General features: G+C 38.1%; 1 long non-coding RNA gene across 1 annotated transcript; it reads right to left on the reverse strand.

Annotated features, from left to right (window-relative positions):
• Positions 1 to 1,241: 1,241 nt before the first annotated feature.
• LOC106946730 (uncharacterized) lies at positions 1,242 to 7,107 on the reverse strand. Its single transcript, XR_001424813.1, has 2 exons — positions 6,818 to 7,107; positions 1,242 to 2,623 (listed from the first exon to the last, which is right to left on the reverse strand). It is a non-coding gene; the product is annotated as an uncharacterized LOC106946730 (long non-coding RNA).
• Between the last annotated feature and the right edge of the window lie 5,874 nt (positions 7,108 to 12,981).

Genomic DNA, 12,981 nt, shown 5'->3' on the forward strand with positions numbered 1-12,981 from the left:
GATGGATGGATGGATGGATGGATGGATGGATGGATGGATGGATGGATGGATATATATCTGAACTTGTGACATAGAACTATCTGTAGTTTTCTTTATGAATAGCCTTCTTTTTCTGTAAAAACAGCCTTCTTTGTCTCTTTCTTTTTCTTAATAGCAAATTTGCATGTGTGGCAGGAAATCATATACAGAAATGCTTAACTATTTAGTTTTTGTGTTAATTTGAGAAACAAACTACTGTCAACTTAAAATCAGTTATAATTCTACATATGCCATAATGATCATGCAATACATATTCTATAATGTTAAGTTGGGGAATCATGACAACAAGCAACAGGAAGACAAAATGTTATTGAACATTATTATAACAAAATCAAATAGGTAAATTTCTTAACCTCTTACAGTCACTTTAAAACACTTGGTTTGTCTCAGTTATTCAATTTTAATTTGAACATTTTAATAATTCCCACACACATTTACATGAATGCAGAATGACTGTATGCCATCGGTATGAAAGGGTTTCCAGTTATGGGCTTGTTATCTTGGCTGAGACTGATCCTTTCTCAACTTTTGCACCATGTAATATTTTGTTACAGTGTCAGAAAATCATGTAGTGAACAACTTGCTACAAAATGAACCAAAAGCCCAAAACAATTACTTCTGCTGTGAAGCAGGACTAATCACAGGCAGAGCTCGCCAAGGCTGTATGAGGACCTAAAGAGAATTTTATTGGGAGTCCACCAGCCACTACAGCAACATTTTCCTTTAATGTTGTCAATACCTGATTTTTTTATTTTAATTATGTGGAAAAACACAACTTATTTTATAGTTATAGCTACATATATTTATAATAAAGATGTTTATATAAATTGTAATCAAAAACAATTACCTAAAATAATTGTATTTGCTAAATCCCAGAATAATAGATATTCTATTAGATATCTTTTATTCTGATAAAAATATTATCCAAAAATTTCCTACAGTCATAATAAGGAGTAAAATAGTCAATTTGTAAAATGAAATCAAGGTCCTACAGGGACACAATCAGCCATTCAAGCATAAATTTGAAAATGTTGCACAAGCCTGATGGCACAGATTCCAGACCACTGAAGCATTTAATCAGAAAATCTCTATTTAATTAAACATTACAAAAAGGGAATCAAGACAGAAACCGTTAAACACACAGTGAAAATAACCTGATTCGTTCCCCAATAAATAATAACAAAAAAAAACGTTGGCACAAATTTTTCAATAACAATAATACGTTTTTATTCCATCAAAACAATTCAGATTTGCACATAGTCCTCATTCCTGCTTTAGGGATTCTTCCAGCTCTGTGGCTTTGTTGACTGAAATAAGTAAGTGCAATGCTGCCATCTTGTGGCCTTTGGTGGATATTCACCATGTAAAATGTTGATTTTCCCCCCACATTGTAACCGATTTCAAATGGTGCTAGACATGATGGAAACTCTGAACACCAGAGGAAAACGGTCAGCCTTGATTAGAGGGTCGGAAGAATGGATTCCTATGCTCTTGTCTATTTAATAGCTGATGTTTTGTAGAGCCATACAGTCTGTCAATATGCATCCCATTCCCGGTCCTATTTCAAATTGTTTTGAAAATTACCATCACAAACCAAACAGCAGTCCTACACTGATTGCTAAAGTGAAGTCTGTTCCCGCTCAAGAACACCGATTTCAAATGGTGCTAGATGGGATTTTAGACTCTAAGACACCATCTGAAACCAGTTCCCTGGGGAGGAGGACTTTCAAGCTGACACAGCTTCTGGCACACCTGGGGGGAAATAAACTAATGTCGTTGTTTTCAACATGTTTTATGATTTATCTGCAAGGATGGACCTAGAAATGCAGCACCTTCACATGTGCATTGTCAGAACACTTTAATCAACATCGAACAACATCAGTGAAAGCGTCATTGACCTACTGCCAGTCTTATATTTCTTTTTTTATTCTGTTTTTCCTCTTATCAAATAGGGCAGGAGAATGCTGTTGGCATTCTCTTGCCTGTTTGTTTTTTTGCTCTCACTGCATTATAGCAGCAAGCTATTTTATCTCAAGAGAATGCTGATCTACGTTTTGCTTCTATGAAAGTATGAAAAACAAACTGCTCCTCATTGTTTTAAGCAGCCTTCAAGGTTAAGTAGAGAGCTGCAATTTCACAAAAGAATGTCTGATAATGAAAGACTGAATTCCAGCCTGTATTTTTTTTATTTTTTATGAATAGATGTCTATTTTTCAAAACAGACATCTACATGTACATGCACACTATGTAATTTGGGCATAGTGTACAATATAAAGACTTTTTGAAAGATAGGCAAGCTGATGCTGTAAAGTTTCCTGAACCTAAAAAGGAAACAGATACTCAGCTCAACGTTTTAGCAGCTTGTTAGTGCATCAGATGGCCAAGTTCTCAGGATGGTAGGGCATAGTAGCGAAATGGAAACACAGATCAAGCCTGGCAGAAACTGTCAGTGAATCACGGTGTGGAAAAATAGATCTCAGCAGCGTTCCCGCAGACTTCTTTGTCAGGCATGATGGCATATACTATGCCTTCTCCTGGGCCAACTTCAGTCATCCGGTGCTGCTCCTGGTCCAAATGGGGCCGACTGTAATTGAAGTCAGAAAAAACAAGTTCTGAAAGGAGTAAATAAAAGTGTTAACAAGTAGCGTCTAACTGAATGAGAAACTGATTATGGTATTTCTTTTATTTTGAAATGACAGAACACTCACTGAACTCTGTAGATCTGTGGAGTTATCCTGGCCTGTCAGAGCCTCCGGCTCCTTGCTATCCTGCTGATGGAAAAAAAACAACTACTCCAAACTTTCATGCGTCTGTTGGTTACTTCCTAATCTCTTCTTCACCATTAGTTTAGTGTCATGGCTTCTAAAACAAAAACTACTGCACTGGATTTCAAGGATGTATTTTGAGCAGTGGTAATCGAATTAGGCATATCATTATTGCCACGCAGCCCTGCAGATGTGTGCTCTGGCCAAAAATATTCTCGCTTTCGATAGAATCTGCCACTATTTACATGTCTGCTGTGTCAGCTTCAAGAATAACTCAGGCAGCCATTGTGGTTTAAAGACTGCAGCGCTTCTTACATCCATCTCCTTCTCGTTTATTATGATGAGCCACGTAACATTGGGGTCTGAGAACGTCTCTGTGCGTTCCTCTCTCCTGCTCCCTTGTTCTTTTAACTCCAAGCCCTCTCACCCTCTCCTGTGCGAGCAGAGGCTTCTGACTGCATCAAAGCTGTTTTATTTTTTTCTGCCGAGTCACCTGACCATCCACTGCTTGTTAAAGGCACATCAGCCCCTTTAAAAATCAAAACAAAAGGAACTTACGCAACCATTAGTTTGATTTGGAACGACATCAAACTGAATACGCTGCTCACTTTTAACACGAAACAGATGGAAATAAGACAAAAGAATTCAATTAAAGTGAAATAATAGAAGCAAACCAAATACATTTTTGTTTTTAAATAAATAAATAAATAAATAAAAAGACTTATCCTGATGGTGTCTAACCAGCTTTGATGAACAAATCCATCACTGCATTATGCAGTGCAGTCTGTCAGTAGGTAATTGATGTCACCAGTAGAGAGTCACTGGGTTTGGTCCCATTGGAACAGGTGACTTAAAATCAACAGTGAATGCCTGCATACGTGCAACCTTGTGTTACGTGTGCATAACAGCATGGGGCGGAACAGTGTGCATGGGTGCACGTGTAAACAGTGTAGGTGGTTAATCCTCTTACAGATTATAGGTGCTAATTTATCAGGAGTGAGAGAGGCAACCTTATCAAAGTAATGTGTTTTTAAACTACCTCCTGACAATCGTGCAGCAAAGTGAGTCACGATGTGAATCTGAAGACCTTATTTGCTGAATGTTAATTTGTAAGTATACATATATACAGCTGTAATCACACTGATTAATCTGAAAAACAATCACATGATGCAAAAGTATCAATCAGATGTCACTTCCGTTACGACTCGGCCCATTTGGAAGAAAAACTCAAACAACACCAAATGTTTGGATCATAAAAGGATCTTGAGTTTAACCTTCTGAATTGCATCATTGTCTCCTAAGGGGTTGGGGATTGTGAAATATTTGTAGAAGTGAGAGCCTCGACATGCTCAGAACAGCCTGACACTGTTTGTTCGACCCAAATGCACAATGGATGGAAATAACTACCACACATCAAGGGGTTGATTTACACGTTGTCACAATCTTTTGGCTTGTATGCTGCCAGCTGGGATATATCAGATGTTTTGTTGATAAAGACGGTGGCGTAATCTGTTAAACTAGCTGCTTCAGGGCATCTTCAGACAGTAAAATGGGTCTCCAGTTTCTGAAACAGGGAGCACCTTTATAAACACAGAAGGGACAAAAACAATCTTATTTGCCTAATTTGCAACTTGATGTCCATTTCAGGTACTCAAACAAGCCCACAGAAAGAAAAACAAGCAATTAAATAATTGGAGCACAGAGCGGCCTCTTGGGTTACATCACAGTCGCTAACAATGCTCCAGCACTGTTCAAAAAACAGTTCTGGAGCACATATGGTGTCTACCTGCGAACAAATGCTGCCTCACACTTGTCTATTAATACACCGTCATGTAGCGAGGCCAGCAGTGCACCAGGTTTAATTTTAGCACTGTCATCTCTCGGCCCTGTGCCACTTCCCATTCTATAATCTGAGCGTAGGAGGGATCTGTTTTGAGAGCCAGTGGGTCGCTCGCCATTTTCTCTGATGGTTTATGTTGGCCACAGGTGACACTGGCCCTGCGCTGCAAACACATTTTTCAGGATATTTACAGTGCTTCTTTTGTCTTTGAAGTATGTGTTCGCTCATTTTAAACCAACAGCATCAGCTGAATTTTAAGCAGAGACTGCGTTCTTATTCTAACTACATCTACTGCTGGTAAAATTTGTCCCCAAAACTGTGATTAAAACTATGTTGCGTCTATTTACTTGACTTGAGAGGCTGCACCTCACCGCAAAAGGATAACAAAATAACTATTGAGGTCACATTTCCTTGTTTGGGAAACTGGGTCACTTGTTTCACTGGTCAGCCTAGAAACTCCTGGTAAACATGATGGCTGATCCTCAATCCATAAAACATGGAACGATGCGGTTTACCAGGCCAGTTCACGTAATGTACAGCACATAGTATAATATATGCATTTGGAAGCATGTAAAAACATAGTCGTAAACCGTGTCACTTACTCTGTGATCAGATTATACCTCTTACTGGAACCTTGATGTGTTTGCTTAAAAACTGCCATAACACCATTACTTCCAGGAGTCAAGTTTCTATTCAGTGAACATAATTAAAGCTCTAAAGGTACTCTTCCCTCCCTTTCTCGCTCTCTCAGCCTCTCTTCTTACATTTGCTTGCCAGTGGTTTTGCAACTCATGAGCTCTATTGGTGATTCAGCTGATGACTGAACAAATCCACTCGACAGGATGGTGTTAGCTGCCCCTACCTTTCTCATTTTCACCTCAGGCACCGTGATAAGTGATGAAGCTCTTCGTTCCTATCTTTTTTTTGGCAGGTGAGCAGCAGGAAGCACCACACCTTCGAACATCACAATTGAATTAGATTAGAGGCCCACGGTGGATGTGCCACCCACAATAGTGTCACTTCATAAGATACTTTCGACTCATTTTGTGCCATTGGAGGGATGATTTTCAATGTCTAAGGTAGTAAATTTGCTAAGTGGTTCACAACTAAATAGCAAAAGGAGTCAAATCAAGGTACAATTCAGCTGAAAAATTGCTTAAAGAATTTGCAATTCATTTTAATGTTATTAAAACAAAATGTGTTAATCAGACAAATAAAAACAAACAATGAGAAATAAAGAGGAGTGCAGCAGATCATTTGGTCCAATTAGTATTTTACTCAACAACGCCCCCTACATTCGGGAAGCACATCTTGTTTTGAACATGTCGAGTGCGCACTATAAAGCCAGATTACTATTTCGGACTCTTGAGATCTGTGTGACGCAGCAAAATCCTGATAGACAACGGAAACTTAAATAAAGCTGCGTCATCACTGAGTTTGTATTTCCTCTGAAAAGACGCAAACAACAGACGAGTCCTCTCGCATCGAATTTAAACCACGTTTAACGGCGTACCTTAAGAATATGAGTATTTTTTTTTTTCATTGAATAATAGTGTCGCGGAATGTCGGTAACAGAATAAACATGGCCCGTAAGGCCACGGGACGGTGAATGATTGTGGTAATATGTACTGCGTAACATCGTCCTCTCCCACAACAGGATTACGCACTGTCCATCTCTTGCGCAGCATCCTATTCCGAGCTCTTCCTTGACACGCCATCCCTGCCGATTCCACGTTTTGTTTACATCCACATTTAGTCATTAAAATCGGACAAAAGTCGACTTTTAGAGCAACCACAAGCAGACTGACATGCCGTCGCAGCGAGTTTCGTCCCTCGCAGTGGAAATTCCCACTGGATTTCATGTGGCTTGTCGGACTTCGCGCTGACGCAGTTTCATTTACCTGTTGTCATACCGATGATGAAACATCAGGATTATTAAAAAAAGTGTTCAGAACCGTTCTCATTACAAAGCAACAGCCTATACACGGCTGTGATAAAAACACTTTTATTCGCTTTCATGAAACATCAAGCAACTCTTTCCCGAGCGCCTCCAGGCTCTGATTCTTACCTTCTCATCTGGCGCTCCAGTGGTTATGAATTACATAGTGGTATTCTCTACGCAACCTACGCAGTATTATGTCGCTTCGACCATGTAATAACACAAATAACTTACGTGTTTAGCTCAAGCCTTTCCTCCATCTGTACTGAAGAAATGTGTACCTCATCCTGGCCGGCGCCACCCAGTTCCGGCCCTCGCTGAATATTGACTCCGCCAGGTTCCCGTTTTGGCCTTATTCTGGTTATTATCAATCTCAGAGCGCATGTTTGTCACAGTGTATCCCCTAACGATTTTCCATAGCGCAACATGGGAACCCCGCCCCTGACACTCCTCCGATCACTGATTGGCTGAGGAGATGGAGAGCGTTTCCTCATCGAGAGACTCACATGTGGCTGACGCATGTTTACAAACATCGGGTAAGATCACATGGTAATGAGCGTCCATTTACCGTAAACTACATCCCGCTATGGCCAGATGTCGTGCTGAGAACTTTTTCTTTTTTTCCTTACTGCAGCTTTATGAAAAAAATGAATCGTTGCGTATTTGTTTTTATTTTAGTTATTTTTTTTTGTTTTCTTTGTAATGATTAGCTGTATAATTATATCAGTTACTCACTTACTCTTTCATCCGTAGGCATAAGAAACAGAAACAGTAAATTTACAGTTGTGTCCGAAAGGCTAAATAATATACCTATTCGGTTACCCTATATAAAAACCATATATGTTTTAAAAGCAGTGACCAATGTTGTGCTTTGACTAGGCAAAAACAGCAGTTAGGCTTTTGTTGCCACTTATCTTCAAGGATTTTCAGTTTTTTCCTCACCGTGTTTTCTTTTTTTTGTTGTAAATTTCCATAGATGTTTCATAATGCTTGAAGATCCAAAAGTCTGTCATCCATAATGATAGAAGATGCGCAGATCTTCCTGGAATATTTTTGTAATTACATCTTTTTTACAGCAGATGGCAGTGCGATCCAGCTTTCTTTGTTCCTTTCTTCATTTTTCTCTTACAATGGTGATTATAGAAAATAAAACAAGAAAATGGAGTCAAGTACATATAAATCTACAAACATTTAACTACTACTACTACAACTAATAATAATAATAGAATAAATTTACATTGAAAGTTTGCATGTTTACTCGGATGTTTTCATACAATTTAATGAAATAGAAGCCTATATTTTCTAATATTATGAAGAGTATGGTTTCAATTAATTTAAATCAAGAATATAATAGATTTGCTTTCCTACTCTAATAGCGTTTATTGATTTTGTAAAATATACATTTATTTTCTGAGCCACGTTATCGGGACGTAAACGGTAAAGCATTAACTGTACCATACTTTGAATGGATCTCCAAGTAAACAACTTGGAGATCCATTCAAGTTGTTTACGGTTATTGAAGCACATCGCTGCTCTTCTTTAAAGTCATTTACGGTAAATGACGCCATTACGTCCTACATCTTTTGAATAGCTAGCAGTAAACTAATTAGCACAATCCCGCTCAAATGAAGTCTTTGAAATCTCTTTATGTAAGTACACTTGTCTGGAGGAATACCTACAGAAAAGCAATCAGTTGTGCTTTGGAAACATTTTCCGCTCATTTTGAAAAGGAAAACAGACTGGCTCTTTTATGTTACCACCGTTTGGTTGTAACATAAAACATATATATATATATATATATATATATATATATATATATATATATATATATATAATCGGAAAAAAAAACGAGTTAAGGTTAAAACTTATTATGAAGTTTAGATAATAAACTGATAAATTGCTCTCACTTAAAATGACAAGAAATGCCCAGTAGATGGTGACAAAATACAATTAGTGCTTCGTAAAAACTGACTCACCCTTCCATATTTATTGCAGGCAGTAAACTTGTTTGTTATTAGGCTTATGCATAACTATCTGTCTTTCTTTTCTGGAACCCATTTCAATGCAAGAGATGATATAAGATATTGGTTCTCACAGTGCAGTTTTTATGCCATTTTAAAACTGGTGGCATTTTTTGTTTTAATATTCATGCTTGTGGAGTAATATGGCTTTGTTTATAGTCATCTCTGATCTGCTACCAGTAAACGCCACCCTGCTGACCTTTGCACCATCTCCACTGTACAGACAGTGGTAGCCTTTAGCCCAGCAGGCTCTGTAAGTGAACCATTACGGCAGGCGTGTGTAGCCTGTAAGAACGAAACAGCAAAGGCTGATAAAGGTCACTTTAGCTGGTATGACTGGAGTGCTTAATTTGCTGTGGGAGCATGAACTGCACACAAGCACAAATAAAAAGCCAGGCTTCAGACACACTAAGCAGTCTCACATGATGGGACAGCTGACCTTGTAACCGTATGTTGTGTGACTAAATCCTTCCGGCCATCAGGAGCCAATAGGTCACTCATTTTTATAGTCGCAAAGTATTTTCTCTGCACTGGAACAACAACTGTAAATTGGTATTATTGGTGGTTTGTTGTTAAAATAAACACAAATTTATTCCCTTATATATGAAAACAATCTTTAAGTGGACAATAAAAACATTAGAAGGCACATCCATGTGAACTTCTAAATAGATTAGCATCTCCTTCTGTGAAAATAAGTCCTCAGATTTTTATCGTCAGACGATTAAAGGCTCATCAAAAGTCATTGTGCCATTTTTATGTTGGTACAATAAGTTTAGATTTTTAATCATATAAATCTATGTATGAATCAGAGACCCAAAACAGATTAGAGATTTTGTTTGCAGATTGCCTTACTTCTTTGCTGCAGAAAAGCGGTTGATAAGCCTTTCACTGGCAACATATTTGGCCAACTCATCATTTTTACTTTGATTATGTTTAGAGATTCTTGTGTAATCTTGGCAGTAGGATTTGGAACATTTAATACAAAAGGATAATGTTGTGAGGCTGAGCATCATCTCTCAAAAACAATATTAATTGTTAATCTCCTCAAGCACTTTTTTTACCCATACTTCATGACATTATGACATTTAGGACTTAGTAATTTACTGCTGGTATTCTTTAGCCAGTTTTAAAGTTGTGTCTACACTAAGCATTTTCAATTACTAGTATTTTGCATAACTTTTTTTATTATGTTTTATACCAGCCAAGCATGTCCTTTATTACTGAGGTGATGTTGTTTTTCTTAGTTGTCATAAAAACTTTATCTCTTAAAACCCTCAGGGTGGCTTCAAATTTATGATTATCACAATAATCATGCAGATTTATCAACTATTTGGTGACAATTTTTTAAGGCAGTATAAAAACATATTATTTTAAGATAGAATAGTTTCTCTGTTGGACTGGACCACCTTTCTCACTCCATTTCCATCAGTGAGACCTAAGGTTCATTTGTTGCTAACTTGGATATTCCTGTTACAGACTCACCTCAGATATAAAGTGACCTCTGTTAACCAGGAATACTCCATAAGACCGACAGTTTGAGAAATGCCTTGACTCAGTCATCTTGCAGTCACAAATTGGGTCTTTCCAAACTTGCTCAAATGCTTAAAATTGCCTATTCCCACTGCTTCAGACACATCAGCTAAGGATAAAATACCAACTTGATGCCTAATAAATTCCACCTCCTAACAGGTGCCTAGAAGAAAAGATATGTGGGTATTCACTTCAACTGTCAGTGGTTATAATGTGCCTGATTAAGGGTTACCTTACTTTGTAGGTTTTTATCCAAAAAAATGTTTAGAAATTTAATTGCTATCTTTTCAAGAACAAAATGTCAATTCTCAGGTATATTTAATATTAATAACATATCAATTGTACATTTCAGTTAACACCAGCAAATGGATAGCAAATTATAATAGAACAATAATAAAGGTTATACACAATCAAGTAGGCAAGAACAGGTAGGAAACCAAATAAAATTAATGCATGCATTAGAGAAATCAAAGTCAATTTATAATAAAGTCTGTGTGTGTTCAGACACATCTTCTTGCCAAATGAAATCTGTGGATTTCATTTGAACTTTTTTTTACTACCTTTTAATAATATCTAGGACATTGCAACTGACCAGGCGTCTCATCTAAACCGCTACAGGTTTTATGATGTGCCGTTCACATAGCAAATAAAGTTAAGTTTGTCAGCACAGTCCCAGCTCTCCAACTGTTGCCCCTCCTGAAAGAGGGCCCCACAGTGGTGGCTCCAGGCTGGACATTGTGGGACCTGCGCCTGGCTCCAGGTTTGGTTCTCCGTTGAGGTCCCATCCACCCACAGCCAGCTGTCACAAAGGTAGCGCAGGCCGCTCCACACATGAGTCGTTGAAGCGGTTCTGCTGGTCTGCAGAGCTTTAGTCAGGGCAGATTCAGAGGTTAGGCTGACCAGTTCCTTGTCTAGGCTGCGGCAGTGATTCAAAGCCTCCTCCCAGGTCTTGTTTTCCTTCACCAAAACCAGGCTGCTGTGAAAACAATAGAAAGGGAATTTTTCCTCACAGCTCACTGACTCCCAGCCCTCGTCAGTCTGTGCCACACAGTGCTGATCTTGGATGGACTCTTTCGGTGACATCCAGAGAAAGAACAAAGCATTTTTCCCACCAGACCACTTCCAGTTGTCACTGACATCTTTGTACAGACCAATCCAGATTTTTTTAGAATCAGCACCTACAATCTCTAGACACAGTAGGCAACTGTCAGCGTTTTCTTTACCTCCTTGCCCTAACTCAGTGAGTTTGTCTTGTTCCTCCTGGCTGTTGATTGAGGACAGATCAGTGTGATGCATTCTGCAGTAGTCTCTGGCATCTGACCATGTCATTCTTTCTGAGACATAAATATTATCTCCAAAGAAGTCACAGAGAGCCACACTGAAGAGCTCTGTAAAGAGCAGAGATCTGAGAGCCAGTGTTCTCATACTGATTTTTTTCTTTCATCGCTTCCCTCAATTGGTAGTTTCATTTCTGGGATGTGAGGGGTTCTTAAACACTGTTGAAAATACAGGAAGCACCCAATAAAATTGTGTTCCATGCTTTTCATGGAAATATCTTGGAATTTAGGTACAAATCTACACATGCAAATGTGGAACAGTCAAATTTTCACAAACGAGGCTTAAACCCTCCCGCGGTCTTGGCACGATTCTCAGGAGGAGTGTGGTAAATGTCATGGTTGGAGAGTGGGAAAGCAGGGGGGTGGAGGGGATTGTGTTGTCAGATTGTCAGTTTCTGAAACCAAGTAAAAGAAGACCCTCATAAAAGCTCACAAGCGACCTCGCTGGACCACATACGAAATAAAAACCTCAGGGGTCCAAATGACCCCATTTCATGGGAGGGTTAAGACTGACCTGAGAAAATGAAAGTGATTTTCTAAATTAATATGTTCTTACATGACTGATGAATTTTTAAAATAGTTTCCAAAACACATTTTGACTTACTAAATGAATTACTGAATGAACAATAACCCATTAACATATGTCAAATTGTGTTTACCCCTTTACGGTCTATAGACAGAGTTCTGTATTGTTCTGGGCACACTGAAGCTTGTTAACATTGGTATGTTTTAAATCCTATTTGTTTTTGTTCTATTTGAATACAGAGGAAAGCTTTCCTGGCTATTTTCTGCTTTGTATTTGACAAATTGCTCATTTGCATTTAAGGGTAATCTATGTTAACAATTTGCAATTTGTTGCATGTCAGTGAGTAAAGAATGGTGGATCTGTACAGGTCTGCTAGAGGGTTGGTGCTTCATTAGTTGATCAAATCTTCCATAAAGAAGAATATTCCCTGCTGTGCTTAGTGAAATAACTTAGCAAGGAAATAAATAAAAACTAACAGTTTAAACATCATTCAAGGAAGGCAGATGTATCTCGATCTTTACAAGTCAGGCAATGGCTTTAAGAAAACAGTTTTGTCTTAAGAGGCCCCTTTGTAAAAAGTTTAAAACAATCTTATACTTCATATAATTTAAACAACCAGTCACAGTCAGGTTGATAAACTCAGTAGAAAAAATTTCACTTTGTTTTGTTAAAGCTTTCTGGTTGAAATAAATAAGGAGTTTTTTAAGCAAACAAGCTTTTGTTATTAAAATTTTTGGTGATCATGACATCAGTGACTCATATGAGAGAAATTTATATTAGGTCTAGTTTCAGAGATGACATGGCGATAGTCTATGTTTTACCACTATGAACTCTGTCCAAGTTTATTCTAACTCAGTTAATTTGGGACAACATTTTAAGATAAAAAAATATATATATTCACATATAACTTGACTGAAAATGCCTAAGACAGAGATAATCACAATCATAAGAGCAGCTGAACCTGAAAACATTGTCTACCAAACA

Source organism: Poecilia latipinna, unplaced genomic scaffold (assembly GCF_001443285.1).
Source record: "Poecilia latipinna isolate Pla-1442-1.1 unplaced genomic scaffold, P_latipinna-1.0 Scaffold202, whole genome shotgun sequence".
Lineage (NCBI taxonomy): Eukaryota > Metazoa > Chordata > Actinopteri > Cyprinodontiformes > Poeciliidae > Poecilia > Poecilia latipinna.